Source organism: Vigna angularis, chromosome 3 (assembly GCF_016808095.1).
Source record: "Vigna angularis cultivar LongXiaoDou No.4 chromosome 3, ASM1680809v1, whole genome shotgun sequence".
NCBI lineage: Eukaryota > Viridiplantae > Streptophyta > Magnoliopsida > Fabales > Fabaceae > Vigna > Vigna angularis.
The window spans coordinates 9,585,162-9,604,582 of NC_068972.1; the positions used below are offsets into that span (position 1 = coordinate 9,585,162).

General features: G+C 24.3%; 1 long non-coding RNA gene across 1 annotated transcript; it reads right to left on the reverse strand.

The window, feature by feature from the left end:
* Positions 1-6,568: 6,568 nt before the first annotated feature.
* Positions 6,569-7,634, reverse strand: LOC128195928 (uncharacterized). Its single transcript, XR_008247844.1, has 2 exons — positions 7,120-7,634; positions 6,569-6,835 (listed from the first exon to the last, which is right to left on the reverse strand). It is a non-coding gene; the product is annotated as an uncharacterized LOC128195928 (long non-coding RNA).
* Between the last annotated feature and the right edge of the window lie 11,787 nt (positions 7,635-19,421).

Below are 19,421 nucleotides of genomic sequence, written 5' to 3' on the forward strand. Positions count from 1 at the left end.
TCGATTGAGTATTTATTTAAACTATTTCCGCTAAAAAAACTATAATAAGTTTAATCTTTACATGTTTTAATGATTTCAGAATTTTGTATAATTTAATAAATATTTTTAGAAAAAGTAAAATAAGAAACCCAAACATTTTTGTAGGCTAAACTTCTTTAGACAACTTTACAAAAAAAAAATATATATATACAAAAAAAAAGTTTTTAAAAATGTACAAACTAATTTTAAGGAACTCGTTTTAGTTTTTCCCTGAACATGGTAAGAAATTTGTTAAACAATTCCTAAGTACTTTTTTTAATCCATAGATTGTTAATTCACGGTTTGACAAGAAAAAAACATATCAGAAACGAATTTGTACGTTACATTTATATAATTTTTCACAATGAGAACGAAAAGAGAAATAGAAAAAAGAATAATATAATTTCAACTATATATTATCACACAATTTAACTCCTAATAACATGCTTAAAGAATCGATACGTTTATGAATTGAAATATGGATGAATATTTTCAGTTTGTTAATATCAGCAAATTAATTAATTATTATTTTGGTATAAGGTTTTTCATATTAATTTTAATATTCGTAATCCTTAAAACGGTTGTGGACTTTGGTAATATGGATATTTCTTCTATTATCATTTATTGTATATCTAAACTTACCTAAATTACTTAAGTTTGCGACACAAGCCACTTACTGCTACTGGGAATTGTCACTTGATATTAATTTTATTAAGAGTTTCTATTAGCAAGTACTTGTCATATTTAAGATATTTATACAATTTTATATTTGACATGAACAATCCTTTTTACTTTAAAATAATTTAAAATTATAGTAACACTTGTTGATATAAATCCATAAAACGCCACTACATAATTCCTAAACACTTGGTTTTAAACACGCACAATAAATAAACATATGCTAATTTGTATCTTTAATAGTCAATCTTTTATATAAAAATATACAAACTTGTGTTTATTACGAGGAGAACAAAAATTAAATTGTTTAAAATTTGACCAAAGTTCAATCTAGAAGTTAATTATGTAAAAAAATAAACATAAAAACTAAGCTAAATTTAAAATATGTTAGAACATGTATTAGAGATAAGGTTAATGAGTGAAAACCTCGCCTAATAATTCAATGCAGGTCCATATTAACTTTATTATACATGACTACATTCACCAAATGTATATCAAAAGGGATAAATATAAAAGCTTAGAATAAGATTCCACAATTTTAAATCAATCTCACCCAAATTTTCTATTAAATGCCAAGTGTAAGTTCTTAAAATGTGTATTTTTATTTATTTATTTCTTGACATTGTGAATTATTCAATAGAAATGGTATTTTATGCTCCATTCCCGAAAGCACCGATTCACGTGCCATTGTTATGCATTTCTACCTATAATAGCTTACTGGAGTAGGCCAAGACTCATGAGTTATCCAATGTAATCACTGTTTTCTATTTTTCTCATTATTAGGGAACTTCACAAGTTTCTACGAAATGTAGTTAAATTAATTTTAAGCTTATTTAATTGAAAAACGTTTGATATTATCTCATCATTTCTTGCTTTTATTTAGGTAAAAAATATATTTTTCTTTAATTCTTGGTCAAAACTATAGTCTCCTTTGAAAGTTTAAACTAATTTTGATATTTCATTTTAGATATGTTTCTAAATTAATATCAATAAAATATATATTAAAAATATAAACAATTTAAATACTACATCAGCCAAATTTCGCTAAAAAAAATTAAATCTACATATTTTAAAATTAAAAAAGAAAAAGAAATTAAAAGTTTTAAAGAAAAATTAATTTTAATTTTTACTAAAAACAAAAATATATTTGATTATTTTATTTATAATAATAATATAATTAAGAAGAGTGTAAAGGTTTACCAAGTACACACGCATTTGAGAAAATACTTAACATATTAATAAGATTAAATTATGGTACAATGACAAAACATTGGTCAGATCTACCTATCTATATACCTAGCCAACTTGATAAAATATTTAATCTATATTTACAATTTTTTCTTTTATCTTCATCCATGAATTAAATTTTAATGATTCCAAAAAATAAATTATTAATAGTTAAAGTAAGTTTATATTACAGTTAAAATTACTTACTGTGAATATAAAAATACATCTTATATATTTAAAAATATTTATTTATTATAAAGTTTACTTACTATATTTTTTATTTTCCAATGCAAATTATAATTGTAAATTCATTTATATAGGAAAAATATTTTCTGTTATAGTTTCTACTTATTATAGAACAAAAAGTAAATATTTATTGTGCATAATAGACACGTGAAATTGCTGAACTTTCCCATTTATAAAGTGGTAATGCATGTGCATTTGTTCAGTCTGACGATCAGGGTAGGTTCTAGCTAAACGTCACATCTTACTGACAACCAAGTTTGATTGAGGAATATTATAATATAGTCACCTCTGAATTATTAAAATATTATGTATATATAATAATTTTTTAACTCTATTTTTCCAAATTCTTATTGAGTTAAAACTAATAATTTCTTATTTGTTTGAATCAAGAGTGAAACGAAATAAATAAATAAAAATTAAATTATTTTTATTAAAAGAAGTGAAAATCAATATCATTAATGTAATAAAATCAAATTCTGGTGTATAGATTTTAAAAAATGTGAAATTATTTGTTTTAAAGTAACTTCATGTAAAAGTAATTTGAAAATATAAATTAGAGTTAAATAAAAGTTTAAACTAGAATAAAAATGTTATAGAATCAAAATTCATATTACAAACAATAAAGTAAAATAAATTATTTTAAAATATAAAAAGTAAAAACATTAATTGTATTTTATTTATTATTTCAGTATTTTTTATGTTACTTATTTATTTTGTTATGGTATTGAAAACAAATATATTAATAAAACATTAAGTTATTTTATTTGATTTATTATTTTAATATTATTTATTCTAAATATTATTTTTTTATAATATATGCGTATACTTATAAAATATTAAATTGATTTACTTTATTTTAAATTGTTGTAATCATTTATGTTATAATGTTATTAATAATATAAATATTAATAAATTATTTTGTAAATATTTTATTAATATTTACCTAAAAATTGGTTATATTAAAAATATAATTGATTATCTGAAAAAAGTTTAATATTTAATATTTTTTAATTTTTTGTTTTGTGTTTCGCTTTCCTTATTTTTCTTCAAATACATCTTCATAAACAAAAAAAGGTCATCCTAAACAAAAAGAGGCATATAAAACATTTTGTTGTGTCTGAGTTGTTAATTAGGTCTTTGTTTTTATCTACTTCTGGTTTTATTATTAGAATTGTGTGAACTAGATAACACAAGAAGAAGTAAAAGACACATTAATAAAAGAAGTTAAACATGCATACCAACATTAAAAAAATAAGTTATAATACAAATTTTAGTAGAATGACACTAACAACATTAGTAATATTGATTGCTTTCAGAAGAATTTAAGATGTACATGCTATATTTTTTAACTTGAGTTAAAAACTTTGTGAACTTAATAACAAATAAACTTTAAGTTTATTTTACAGATTGGCTTACATGTAATAATTTGATCACATTTTTAATTTTATTCTATTAATATTGAATTTACTTGATTTTTATGGAATTTATTTATTATTCTTACCATGGTTTAGAATTATGGAATTCGTATTTCTTAAATTTAGAAATATTTCTAAATCAAACTTCTATGGAAAAAAATAAAATTGTCTGAAAAGATAAAAACGTAAAATCTTTTTAATAAATCGTTCCATTCAAATGTTTCAGGATGAAAAGAATTTTCAAAACCAGTTCAATGAGATGGGTTCGCAAATGTTATGGAAAGGTTCAATGCAAAGTTAAACTATTAGTAAAAGTTGAGTCAACCGTTAGATGAAAAGACAATGATATTATTACAAAATTCAACCATTAAACGTATATGGTGGTATCAGAGTATCATTTTTATTAACATAAAACCATATGATATTAACCCTCTCCTTATTTTAAAGATTGTATACTCATGTATAAGTTTATAGCCCTCATTGTAAGCAATTTAAATATGTATTTGTTTTTCTAAATAATCTTTGTATCTAAAAGTTTTCTACTTATGGTCATTTTTCGATTTTATGAGTATTTATTTTTATTTTTTAGTTTTTATCTTAGATTCAAAGCTTTAGGTTTCTCAATCTTAGTTCCAGAATATTTGTAAAGATACTATGACACTTAAGTTTACTTGTATGATAATAAATAGGATAAGAAATAATATATGTTTATAATATATTGGAATTGGTTACCTATCTTACTATTTTTATTTTACTACTTTTAATGAGTCTCTACTTGAATGAGTCTTAGGAACACATTAATGCCATTCTTAATCTTGCTTAAGTCGTTATTTAGTCACCGTGACTGGTTTTAAATGTTTATTATTGTTTGATTAGTTACATATACCTTTTGTTAAGGTGTTCTCGATTATTTCTAGTACTTATAGTTAATATTAGTACTTTTATAAAATCCTGCATTATACTTCTAACTTTGTCTGATATTTCTCAAAAAGAATGACACTTCTCGACTTTACATGATATTTCTTAACAATACTGGTATTTATGGGCAAGAGGAGGAACCTCTCGATCTTGCTTGATATTTATCGACATTGTTTATAGCAGTGAGTCTTCAAAAAACATTAAGGGATGCTAAAATGTTATTTATAAAGACCAAATATAATACTTTAAAAAAAACATTTTACTTTTTATACTAATTTTTATGTATGTAAGAGAAAATTAGGGTGAAAGCCCCCTCAAGAAACATGAAGCTTAGTCAGTGATTGTCTAATACTGCTTAACAAGATCAATATGTTCATAATTTATTAATCCATATTTTGCTTTTGACTTTAACATAGTAAACTATCAAACTCAAGTGTATTACAATGAGTGTTGAAAAAAAAAAATCTTTGTAAGCATGTCTTGATATAAATATGGCATAATTACATTTATATTATTTGAAGTATCTTTTTTATTTATGTATAACAATGAAGTTTTTTTGTCTATCTAGTAGTTTCCTCGTATGATCTTAAAAGTATTTTGAAATTTCTTCTTAATTTTAATCTTTTAATTAAACATAAGAAATAACCATTCATATAATCAATTTAAATGCAACATTAATAAGAGTTCCTTTTTAGAATTAATATGAAATTTAAAAAATCTTGCCTAATTCATCATATAAAAAGTACTTGAATATAATGAAATATATAGATTTTTATAGTAAATCCAGCAAAATATATATTTTTTTTTCTTTATGAGCGTTTTTCGATGTTATAAGTTATAAGAAATCGATTTTCAGTTTATTAGGTAACCTGTAACAATCAACTAATAACTTATTATTCATATAAATATATTGAATTTCAGATTATTCAATCTTCTAAAAACACACTTGACTATAAGTAATTTGTAAACATAGATATCTCTGTCAAAAAGAAAGATGTATCTTGTATCCTACATTCATATTGATGAGTAAATATTACTGGATGTAATATTTTATAAAGTACTGTTAATTATTAGACTAACTATATTTTTTATTCATGATTTGTGGACAACTATTAGTCATCATTTCAAGACAATGCATAATTATACGATTTTTTTCCCTCATAAGAATATTTAACCTCATATAAAATCAATGTTATAAATGTAAATGTTACTTTTTTTTAAATCATATACTTATTTATATTAATACTAACCTATATCTTCAATTTAATTAGAGTTAGAGGTAAGCCAAAGCAACACAATACAAGTATTATATCCAAATATTTGAATTTATTGATTTTAAAATCATTAAGATATGTTTTTTTTTTTTGTCATATGTTCCTTAAGGAAAAAATTCATGTAAACGTGGCTATATATTATGTTATGTCTAAAATAAAAATAAACATTCAAGTTATAATTAAAGATAATTAAATAGTGATAATATATATATATATATATATATATATATATATATATATATATATATATATATATTTATATACATGACGTTTAAAAATCACATCAAACTTAAGACAATAATATTCGTATATTATGAAGTTGTATTATTTTTTAATATATATTTATATATTTATATACATGACGTTTAAAAATCACATCAAACTTAAGACAATAATATTAGTATATTATGAAGTTGTATTATTTTTTAATAATTCAGAAATTCATTCTCTATAATAGATAACACTATATATAAAGAAAAAAATATAGAAGTGATCACCTTATATACTGAAATAATAAAGTTAATTAATTTAATTATTTGAGTTATTTGATAATTAATAACTAAGCATATTCACTTATGATCGCCATAACTATCATCACATTGATTAGCAAAATAACCATTTATCATTATCAACACGCCCTCACTGTCATAATTAATATCACCATCACGACCCTTACAGTTATACTCCATTATGATTTATGGATACATCTACGCAACATAAACACTTAATTGTCATTTTTGTCATATCATTAATAATATTAATACTTTTTTTTGTCAGTGTTCAAAGAGAATGTTCATAGAATATTTATTTTTTATATTGCATTGCCAGCCATACGCGAACAGACAACCTTCAAAAATTACACTGATGCAGGCGAAATGAAGTAAATGCATAGACGGAACAATACCTTATAATATGATAGAACACACTAAAAATAGAAAAAGAAAATTCATTCTGAACAATAATCAAACACCAATGAAAACATATGAAAAGTTTCCTCTTTTATTCTATTATAATTTGGAAGTGCTTCCTCCAGTTCATGGTTTCCTCTGCTTTTAGATCCTGGAAAAGACGTGTAGGGCTCTATCAGTTAATGTCTAAAACACAATCAAATAAGTAAAGATTTTAAATGAAAAGCTTAACAAAAAATCACAGAAAAGATCAAAGAATGCTTGATATCTATAACATGCAGAGATATATAGAGAGAGAAGAGAAATATTATACAGAAGGAGGACAAATGATGAATCATGTGAAGAAAATATAAGAATGGGGTAAGGAAAGTATAAAAACAAACATGTTATGTTTGGCAGAAATGTTGAATTTGAACGTGGGCTATGAATGATTACCGTATCGTGTGGTGTAATAGGAAAGCACTATTTAGTAGCGATAAGGTGGAGGAGGGGAAGGGTGTTTGAATGGCTTAGGAGGTGGCGGAGATGGATATTTGTATGGCTTATTGTGTGGTGGTGGCGGTGGTGGTGGAGAGTGGTGAACTGGGTAAGGCTTCTTTTTGGGTGGTGGTGGTGGTGGTGGAGAAGGGTATTTGTAGGGTTTCTTTTTGGGTGGTGGTGGTGGTGGTGAGTGGTGTGGGTGAGGTGGAGGGTACTTGTGCAGTGGTGGTGGGGGAGATGTGAACTTGTGTGGTTTGTTTGGCGGTGGAGGAGAGTGGCGGAGTGGATGAGGAGGGGGTGGGTGGTGGTGCAGTATTTGAGATGGTGGTGGTGGTGGATTGGGATGGTGATAGGGCTTCTTGTAAGGAGGTGGTGGGGGAGAGACATGCTGGTTTCCTGAAATTTGAAATGGGAGACTGAAGAATATTATGGCCATTGCAAGAATGAGAGAAACAGAGGCCATTAGAGACATTATTTTCCTTTAAGATGGTTATGTTGAGAACCCTATTTTATACTGTCTTTGTATACCATTTACCTTTTATTTTTTTTCCTTCATACATAGTACATGCATGCATGAATTGCCATTCTTGTTATTGGTTTTTTAGGAGCAACTGTCCCAAAGATTTTTGAAACGGTTGTGACCCTAAGTGTTTTTGGAACGTTGGATTTAGATTTGGATTTCATAGGCTGCGTCTTAATTAAGAACGAAACCACATTTATTTTTCTCTACCTCCCAATACATATATAGCATCGTATATTTAATTATCCTTGATTCTAAGCTTCTAGCATTGACAAATTTCATTCCCGAATTTATTTATTTTATATTTTCTTTTACCTCTTTTCACGCCTAATTTTAAAATTTTTACGTCTGGTTGTCTAAATTAAAAGTTAAAATAATTCCCATGTGAATTAAACTCATTTTTTATTATTGTAGTACATTTGGTGGATATTTTCAAAATAATCAGATTTTTTTTTACATAGGATGAAGCATTTACGTATTATTGTTTGTGTTCAACCGATTATCTCTTTCATAAATCACTAGTAAAAAATATGGATGAAGCAGATTTGGCATCGGTTTTGTTGCTATCGAAGCATAAAATGACGCGGTGAGATTTTTACAATTATCGTAAACATATTGTTTCAAATTACAGATAATCAATGCCTAAAAGGTCTATGACCTTAGTTGTTTAGAGAACCGAGGCAATAGAGACATAAAATAACTGAAATATATATTTTTTAATTTTTTTGAAAGACTGTAGACAACGATTCCTAAAAGAACCGAGACTATAGAGCCTTATCGTCTCAGTTAATTTTACAATTGAGGTAATAACATGTATTTAGGGTTAAATGTCGCAAACAGAGTATCTTGCACATTTGTAATCTCCTTTGCGCCGCTACTCTCTCTCCACGCTTTCCAGACCATCATCTTCCATTTCTTTCATTTTTTCTTTCGTTTTTCGTTGATTAATTTTTTTACCATTGTCTTTCATTTTTATCGATTAATTTTATGTACATGTGTTCTTTTAGATGTTTATTTCGTTTTGTTTCAGCATAAAAGCCGCCTTCAACCTTCAAGGTTAGTTTCGTTTTAAGTTTTTGATGTTTTCATTTTGCAAAGTTTGAAAACATACAATTTCTTTTTCTCGTAAAAATAGAAAACAACGTTTTCTAAGATATCTGGAAGGATTAGCTTACTATACTTGCTACCACGGTATCAGAAAACAGTTAATCGAAATAAAAGTTAAAATCTTTTTAAGTTTTGTAATGCAAATAATTTTACAGGTTTATTTCTGATTCTGTTTTTTTGTTCTTGTATATATGTTATGGAATGTTTTTATAAAGAAACAATTTTTTACTGTTCAACACAACCTTAACGTTTTATCATTAAAAAATGAGTTAATTATGTTATATGATTTATGTTTTATTACAACAAATCGTTAGTTAAAAAAACATAAGAATGATACGTTAAAAAAGTATAGTGATAATTTTAAAATAAAAGTAATTTGACTCTTTTTGTTAGATGTAATTTTATCCTTTTTTTTAGTCTGATGTAATGAGTTTCATTTATATCAGTAGTGAAGATAATCATGAGTGCGGTGAAGATTCTATTGGTCATTAAAATAATTTATTTTTTTCATTTTTTTGGGATGTTTTTTTTTTTTGAATAAAAATTATGTTTGATTGCATTTATATTCTGTTATTCATTAGTATAAAAAATGAATTTTATAATGATTTATTATATTTATTATAATTCACTTATTATACTAAGTAAAATAATAATAAAATTGTAAATATGATAAAAAAAATTGTCAATTTCAGTGATAATTGACATAAAAAGACAAAATAATGACAATTTGAAATAAAATAAAATATATTTTATGTAGATTATTAGTGTAATTGTGATACTAAGTATGAGCGGTGATAATTTTGTATTAAAATACAAGTTATATTATTTTTAATTTAGAAATATATTTATGTAAGTCTATATTTATAATTAGCATAATATTTTTAATTTTCTCTTTCTCGTTGCACTTCACCCTCTACGTATTAGTTGTTTTCGTTTTTGCATTCTCCTTGTTGCTCTCTTTCTCGTCTTCTCGTAATCTTTCTTTTCGTCTCCTTGTATCAGTTGCACTTCACTTCTCACTTGTTCTAATGACTATTGTTCTTGCTCTTGCGCTTTGCACGTCGTCCTCACTTTCTTGTTTATGGTTTCTGGTAAACATAAAAATTGTGAGTTTTAAATCTTTATCTTTATTATTATTTTCACTAATGATTATTGTTATTGGGAATGTCATTTAACATGAACCCTAATCGCTTTTGTGCTTTCATATAAAAATTATAGAATAAATAAAATAAAAAGAACACACATATTTCCTTTTTAGCGCCAATTAAGGATAAAAAATTATAATTCAAAAAAATTAAATAAAATATCAAATAAAACAAGGATTTCTTAATTTAAAACTATGAAAATTATATCATCCATATCATATTCAAATAAAAACAAATTCAAATAGTAAGAAGGCATAAAATATTTATTTGTAATCAAGTGATTTCACCAATCACATGGAATGATTGTTTTTTATTTACAGAAAAAATATCTCATTGACTTAATGATAAAAGTTAGTCAATTAAATAGCGAAAATGGAATTGTCCTTATTATACGTTTGTGTATGCTATATACTATGCTTAATTATTTGAATATGTGATTATTCTTAAATTATTATATCACTTTGGTTTCATATCTATGTCCTCATATTCGAAGGCTAAACCTAGGTAGGCATCAACTTGAGTTCTTAGTTGTCAACTACGACGGTCGTATCTTTATAATGCATGACTGCATATAACTTGCCCTCAATCTCACAATTACACAAAACAAATAAAATATTAACACAAGTCATTTAAAAGCATCTTATATGGTTTAAATTCGGATCCACTTTTTTAATTTGAATGCAAAAAAGGTAAAAAAATCCTCTTTTTATTTTAATTTCATGCGTCAAGGTGGAGCGTAATTTCAGATAATCAAAATTTATCCGTTTTATTTGAATATATAACTTATAATATTTTTTATATTAATTTAATATTATATAATTAAAAGTATAAATAGTTGATTTAATATAATAAATATTAACATATTTCATTTTTAGTATAATAAAAATTGGGAAATGCTGAAGATTTGTTCCCCTCTTTGAAAACGAGATTAATATAAGTGAAAGTGGCATGGCAGATCCTGATGGATCTAAAGTAGAAAATGAGTTTATAAGAGAGAGATTGGTGTTTTTCAAGGCACCTCAAAAAAGCATGTCGGTTGATTTTAACAAATTTCTCAAAGGATGTCGGTTTTGACATTAAAATAAGCATCATTTATAGAATCAAATCTGCAATTGGTCATTTGCATGTGAGACAAGCAGGGCACCCTTTCATCATCACGAGCCGTTATCAATAATTTTCTCATAAAATACTAGAGTAGGTGGTGACTAATCTAATGCCATCTCTCTCTTTCTTTTTTTCTTTTTTTTTGTTTGACTCCTTCTCAAATAACAAATAAATTATGGATTTGAGATCACTAATTTCTCTGAAATATTCCATTTTTTTTAGTTAATATAAAGTGCATAATTTTAACTATTGATAATTTAAAATATATATATATAATCAATTAAATTTAGATACAAAATAAAAATTTATTCATGACTTAAAATTTTAGTACTTCTAAACTTTGCACAATTTTTTCTATGGAAGTCGTCCGGTATGTCATCTAAGTCTTCATATTCATTTTACGGTGTATCTGTTAAAGGTTATCCGATGCTAAACTTGAAACAATTTTTTCTCTGCCGCGTTCAATTACCTTAGCATGTTCTTGTTTGCTGAAGACGTCTAGTTTGCATGACACTAGTGTGTTTACGTGACCCTGTGTTTATTGTAGGGTGATTTCATGAACGAGCGTGTTTAATTATAGGATGATTTTATGGCTGGACGTGTTTAATTGTAGGACTATGTCATAGCCAGTCGACCCACACAATACATAAATAAATATGTAATTATTTTAATTTAACGATATTAATTTATTTATATATTAAATAACGTTTTAGATTAATATTTAGATTAATATTTTAGTTTGAATGTATTAATTTAAAATATCATTTCACACGTTAAAATTTTTTTAAAAATTAAATTAAAAGAATTATACCAATTTAATTTTAAAATTTGAAGGTGAAAGTGCTAAATATAGTTATATTTAGCCGATTACATCTGTGTGGATCACTCAACCAACCCATCTAGACGAAAGGCTAAAGAAGTTTTTGAAAATGATAATTGGATTAATTTAGCAAAACTAAGTAATTGTTTGTATAAAAGTATTGTAATAGTCCTTGTATTTGGTGATGCTGTGCCGACACGAGTTCTTGAAAACTTAAATGGTGGGTCAAATTAAGGCCGCGCATCTTAAAAGCTTGATTACTGTCTTTACATCTTTATTTGTAGGAAAATAATTTAATCATTTGTAAATCTTCTTTATGAAAAAAATAAGTTCATTACAACAATAATTGTTGCGTGTGGTGGTGATTTAGATTAAGTTATATTTACTATTTATTATATTCTTTAACATATTTATAAGCATTCATTCTATCATTTAGTAGAAAGGTAATATTTTTTTTTCGGATACACTATTGAAGAAGATGAAATTGTGGAAACTGTGTATCTTCCTTTATTGGATTTGTGAAGAAATAGGAGAAATGATTTAAAAGAAAGAAGGAAGAATGAGAGGATCTTCAAGATAGAAAGAAGATTTAAAAGTATTCATTATTTACCTATGCTACTTTTACGAAAATATCTTAGTATTTTTATGAAAATCTCATGATGCAATTATCGTTATTTTAACATGTACAGTGAATTAGATATTTGTCAAGTGAAATGTAACCTTCATTAAATTATAAAGAAATTAACATATAATTAATAAAATAGATTAGTTAACCAATTGAAATATAAAGTTAATTTAAAGTCATTTAGTCGTAATTATAAAAACAAACTTTATATACAAGATATTAGATCAAAACTATATACAGATAGTTAGTCTAAAATATGCTAAACATTATATATTTTTTCATCCAAAGTTTGTTCCACAAATATCTCATCGTTCTCTACTTACATCCATCAGATGATTATAATCGATGCACGAACAAAACATACAATCCAAGCACAAAGAAAACAAGTAAGGTAAGCTAATGTAAACAAAATATCATGAAATGATTAAGACATCAACACATATCACAATTCCAAACAAAATAATCATACATAGTATACTTGACTCAACCAGATATGTATAGTAGGTTACCTGAGCCAATCGACTGATAACCCAGGCGACCACTAAAGATAAACAGTGGCAAACTATCTTATGGTCATCTCTAAACGATCGTCCACCTATTAGGTAGAACAATCGTTTAGATATGTATAGTAGGTTACCTGAGCTAATCGACTGATAACCTAGGCGACCACTAAAGATAAACAGTGGAAAGCTATCTTATGGTCATCTCTAAACGATCGTCCACCTATTAGGTAGAACGATCGTTTAGAGACATCCTATGTTTGTCATCGCCGCCCTTGGCATCAATCATCATTCAACGATCGCTGTCTAACGATCGTCTGTTGATTGAACTAAAGAACGATCGATCAATTTTAGTCAAAATTGACATATTAATCCTAAGAAATTAAGGAACAAGCGGTTGGAAGTATCCGGCTATAACGTTGCAAATCATGGAGTCAACTGACCCAATATCAAGCACGACATAACGGTTGTGTTTTCCAGATAGTCAGATTCTCTAACCAACCGGATTTTTAGGTAAACGGTTTATTTTAATTGTTAGGATAAATATGAAAAAGCAGAAGGAAAAAAGGTACGTTTTTCCCTGAGAGAAATTAAGAAGGAGGATATTGATTTTCTTCTTGGTTTGGAACTGAAAAAGGTTCTGTCAAACCCTTTTTTCTAACTTGAGCGTCAGAGTGCCTTTGCAGGTGCCCAACCCATTTTCTCTCAAAGAGCCCTACATAGGAAGAAGACACGAGAATAATTGCACAACTGGAAGGAGCAGAGGTGATTCATCACACTCATATCTCGGCCTCAACTATTCTACTGAAACAAGATATAATATGAATGTCAAACTATGATAGTTTATGCACTTGTAGTGGTAATATTGTTGGTCCATCCCAAGCTACCACACAAGGTTAGTCCTTTTACAATTGTCTTTGGTCAAGGAAAAACTCATAGACTATGACCTTCTGCTACTCTCACCACATGTCTTATCGCTTTCTACTTGAAAATAAATGACCATTAGAGTGTCAACCTCAATATTTAGCTCCATACATTTATACACTCAACACTTAGTAATCAACCAGAAGAAATTTCTCCTTTAGAATTCTTTTCCACATTATCAAAGTACGAGAAACAATACATCAAGAATCACAAAACAATCTAATCAAGAACACGAGAGAGTGTGAATTTCATTAAACTAAAATTCACTTGTAATTTTAACAAATAATACATTCGCATCTACTAATTATTATAACTAATAATAATAATAATCAAATAATAATATATTAATTTTAATTATAGAATAAAATAATAATTTTATATTTTCATCTATTAAAATATTTATTTTATTCTATTACATTTATTAAATCTTTAACAATCTTTATTTTCAAATTTCTTTACTTTTATTTTCAAATCACTCAACAAAAATAATACACACTTTATTTTTAAATTCACTCAAATTCTAGTTTTCATATTTATCTTCATGAGTGAATAGAATCTAAATCTTTTAATATGTTAAATATTAAATATAATTTTGCTCATTCGAGAAAAAGTATATTAATGTAAATGGTATTTACACTTCAAAAAATGTCATGAGTCTGAGTTGATAGAATTTTAGGAGTTGATGTAATTTTGACTTTTTTTTTATAATTTTTATTATGTTTTTAATAAATAAAAAAATCGAAGGTTGTATTTAGAAAAAATACGGGAAAAATAAAGAAAGTGAACTGATTTGCATAAAAAGGTTCATGAAAAACATATCATTTAATGTTATTTTTTACATATTTAAACTGAGACAAGAGTTCAATTTGAAAATAATATACGAAATCTAAATCAAAATGATTTTCATGGACTAAGTTTATTTTTATTATTTTTTTATGCAATTTTTCTATATTTTTATTCACATATATAATGTATTTTAATTTGCTTGGCTCGTGTTTCAGGTTCTTAATCTTCTTGAAATCATATGGATCAGTAACATGGTAACGAGTGAAAAATAAGTCTCAGGTGGAAATTTTAAAATAAATGTTAGTAGGAATTTATGTGAAATATAGAAGGTGTTACATAATTTTACCTATAAAAAAATATTTGTATTAGAACGAAAGATATATGAATTTTGATAAAAAAAACTAAATTTTTTATTTATAAAACTTTTTAGACTATATGAAAACATTTATTTGTATTATAATGAAGGGTATATGAATTTTGATAAAATAATTATATTTTTTATTTATAAAAACATTTTAGATTATAAGGCTTCCTCATTAAGATAATCTTTGAATGTATTTCCTCAAAAATATTCAATAAAAAAATCCCATATATTTTAAAACTCTATACGTAAATAAATAAACACTTATCTTACCTAGTTTCTTGGATTATGTATCCTCTAAGTGTGAATGAACTTTTACTCTAATAAAAACTTGATTTAAGTTTAATATAATAGGATAAATTGTTTTCCTTTCCATGTATAATATTGAACATAAATTTAAATTATAATAGTAATTTAAATATAAAAACTACATTTACTATTCAAAAATACATTTCAATCAGTATTTATATCTTAATATTAATTTTGTAAAATTTATACAATTCATTTACACTTTTAAGATAAAGTAAGTATATAAATAAATAAAAATTTGTATAATTTTATTTATATTAATTTATATGATACTACGGACCATAATTTGTTATTTAACATATTATGTTATATCTGTTAATATTTATAATTAGCGTGACACAACAATTTTAACTGTATTTTTTGTTACAATATTAAATAATAATTATTCAAATATTTTTGAGATATTAATTATATTTTAAAAGTATTATATCATTTTTATAATATAAAATTGGTTATATAAATATAATTTAATATTACAAAAATTAGTAAAAAATAAATTTTAGCTAAATTATATGCCAATCTTTTTTATTTAACATGATATATTTTACATCTAATGATTATTTAATTTATTGGTATATTTTTATCTTATTATATTTTCATCACATCATAGTTTTATTTTGTTATATCATGTATTCTTCTATTTTATTCTACCGTGTTTACCAAAAAAATTTAAAATTTAAAGCAAAAATTATTTACATGAATTATTTTCTCTAAACCCATTGGGACGTTTTTAAAAACAAATAAATTAACAAAAGTTGATATTACAAAAGAAATAATTCTCAGTCAAATTTTTCTAACATAGTCAATGTCTTTTAACCCTTGCTTTAGCCATTTTAATATTCAACTAATTGTTTTAAAAGAGTTTAAATTTATATAACACTGTCAAAACTACCAAAATTACTCTGAGTGTTTCATACTACACCTCTAACATCTCATATGCACCTTCAAAAATTTCATTTTTAATCTTTTGACATATCTACTTTGAACTTTTATAAAATTTTTTTTTTAATAAATATATTTTTATTTTCTTCTCTCTTATTAAAGACACTTTAATAAATAACTTTTTATTTTTTTCTCTTTCTTATTAAAGTCACTCTACACCACCTTAATAATAATCTAATTTAATTTAAAATTTAAATATTTTTTAATATTCTTTTATATTTTAATAATTATTAAAATATGATTTATATTATAATAATATTTATATTAAAAAAATAAAAATAAAATAATTAAAATAATAATAATAATAAAAATAAAAAATAAAAATTGAAATAATAATAATAATAATATAAAATTTGATTTGATATATTAATATATATTAAAGTATATTAAAATATTAAAATAAATTAAACAATTATTAAATTTTAAATAGAACAAAAATTTTAAATATGTTAACAGTTTTTTTATTTAAAATTTAATAAATATTTAATTTAACTGAAAATTATAATATTATTTATTATATTTTTATATAATATATATTTTTATAATAGTTTTATTAAAATTACTAAAAATAATAATAATAATAATAAAAAAAATATTTAAAATCACATTTAATATATTTAAATATGTTAAATTATATTAAATTATTAAATTAAATTAAATAATTATTAAAATTAAATAAAAAACAAAATTTAAAAAAATTCTTAATCGGATATATATTATCTGATTTCTATATTCGATTAACAAATTTTAAATTTAATTTTTTATTTAAATTTTAATAATAATTTAATTAAATTAATATTTTAATACAATATAATATATTTAAATATTTTAATGTGATTTTGAATACTATTTTTATTTTCATTATTATTACTTTTATTTTAGTTATTTTATTTTACTCTTTTAATAAAATTATTATAAAATATAAATAATATTTTAATAATTATTAAATTAGAAAAATATAATAAATAATATTATTATTTTTAATTAAATTAAATATTTATTAAATTTTAAATAAAAAACTATTAACATATTTTACGGTATTCAATAAATAAGTTTTTTAAAATTTTGTTTTTATTTAAAATTTAATAACTGTTTAATTTATTGTAATATTTTAATATAATTTAATATATTTGAATATATTAAATCAAATTTTATATTATTGTTGTTATTATTTTATTTTTTATTTTTATTATTATTACTTTTATTTTAGTTATTGGATTTTTATTTATTTAATATAACTATTATTATGATATAAATCATATTTTAATAATTATTAAAATATAAAATTATATTAAATATTATTTAAATTTTAAATTAAATTAAATTATTATTAAGATGGTGCAGAAGACTTTAATAAGAAAGAGAAAAAAAATAAAAAGGTATTTATTAAAGTGTCTATAATAAGAGAGAGAAGAAAATAAAAATATATTTATTGAAAAATAAAATTTTAGAAAAGTTGGAAGTACTCAGAAGGTTAAAACTGAAATTTTTGGAATTGAAATTTTTGGAACTGCAGAATGAGATGTTGGAGGTATAGGATAAAACACTCAATTACTCTTTGCAAGTTCTCTTAACTATGTTTGGGCATTTGTTTTCTGCACCCTGATAATTTTTAGCTGCACCCCCGCACCTTTTAGAATTAGCTTTCAAGTTTCCTAAATTGACTTCCAGAACATTTGAAATGATGAATTTTTTTGAATCATATATAATACCTTCCAGAACATGCTTTCAGGAATTGGAATTTCAAAACATGTTTTTTTGAAACATATATAATATTTTTCAAACCGAGCTTTCTTAAATTTGATTTTCGGAATACATTTTCCTGATAGATACATTTTGAAACAAGTTTCCCATAATAAAATTTTTAAAACAAAATTTTAAAAATAATACTTATATTAAAAAATTAATTCAAATCTAACTCAACTTTACCGAATCTATTTATAAATAAAACTTGAATTTATTTATAGAATTTAAATTTATTTTACATATGATTAATATAATACTTTTGACACATTTTCTCACATTAAGACGTATATATTTTAAAAATGAAATTATTTACTAATAATGATCAATCTGGTAACCAATGACATAATAAACTCTATTATTTTGTCCACCAAATCTTCTATATGACTATTAATTTCTTTAATTCTATACATGAATGAGTGATCAAATGTGTGAAAACAACCCCAATTGTTAGATTGCAAACCATATCTTTAATTTTTTTTTCTTCTCTCATTTGTTTGTTCATTGAATATAACTAGCCGTTATGCACCCGATAATCTGAATTTGAATAATACATGAGAAGTCGAATATAACACGTAAAATGATAGTTTCGAATTCTACTGAATTGATTGGATTTGTTGAATTGAGTCCTAAAGTGACCCGATCTTGCTCACCCCTAGGTGTAATGAGAAAGATATTATGAATTTTGTTTACCTCACTGCGAGGATAAAAAGGTATGTTTCTTTGTTTATTTCAAAAAGCAAAAGCTTCACTTTATTTGGACCTAAATATTGATAAACTATTTATCTTAATGGGCTTTAAAATTAGTCTGACTTTTTTCCTGCACTCCAATTTCACATTCTCAATTCCTCTCTCTTCCACCCTCTTTCCAAAATTAGGGTTTTGTTATTGGATACTAATGCATTGAATGTAAAATTGTAGGTATGTTATGATCCATTGCATTTGGATGGAGTTTGCTTCAAATAAGGTGAACATCTACACCCTTACAAATAAGTTCATGCCCACATCGTCCTTTTATTATATATATTTTCCCAAAGCCTTGTTTTTTTCCTCACATTATTTCAGGCAATGTGACAACACAAGAAACACATTCATTCCCCAATAGGTAAAAAAAATGGCCACAAAACATCTTTGTCTGACATTTTATAAATAAAAGTGATGTCTTTATGTGATAGATAATGATTATAGAAAAGAAAGAGATGTAGAAAAGTGTAAGGTCAATGTAAAGTTAGAATATGAAAATAAAAGGACAGATAAATTCAGTAAAGAGGAATTAGTTGGCAATAAAATAGAATAGTCTTTTGGTTGAATAAAGATACAATTCTTTTAAATGGTATGATTGGATTGATTTAATAAGAGATATTATTTGAA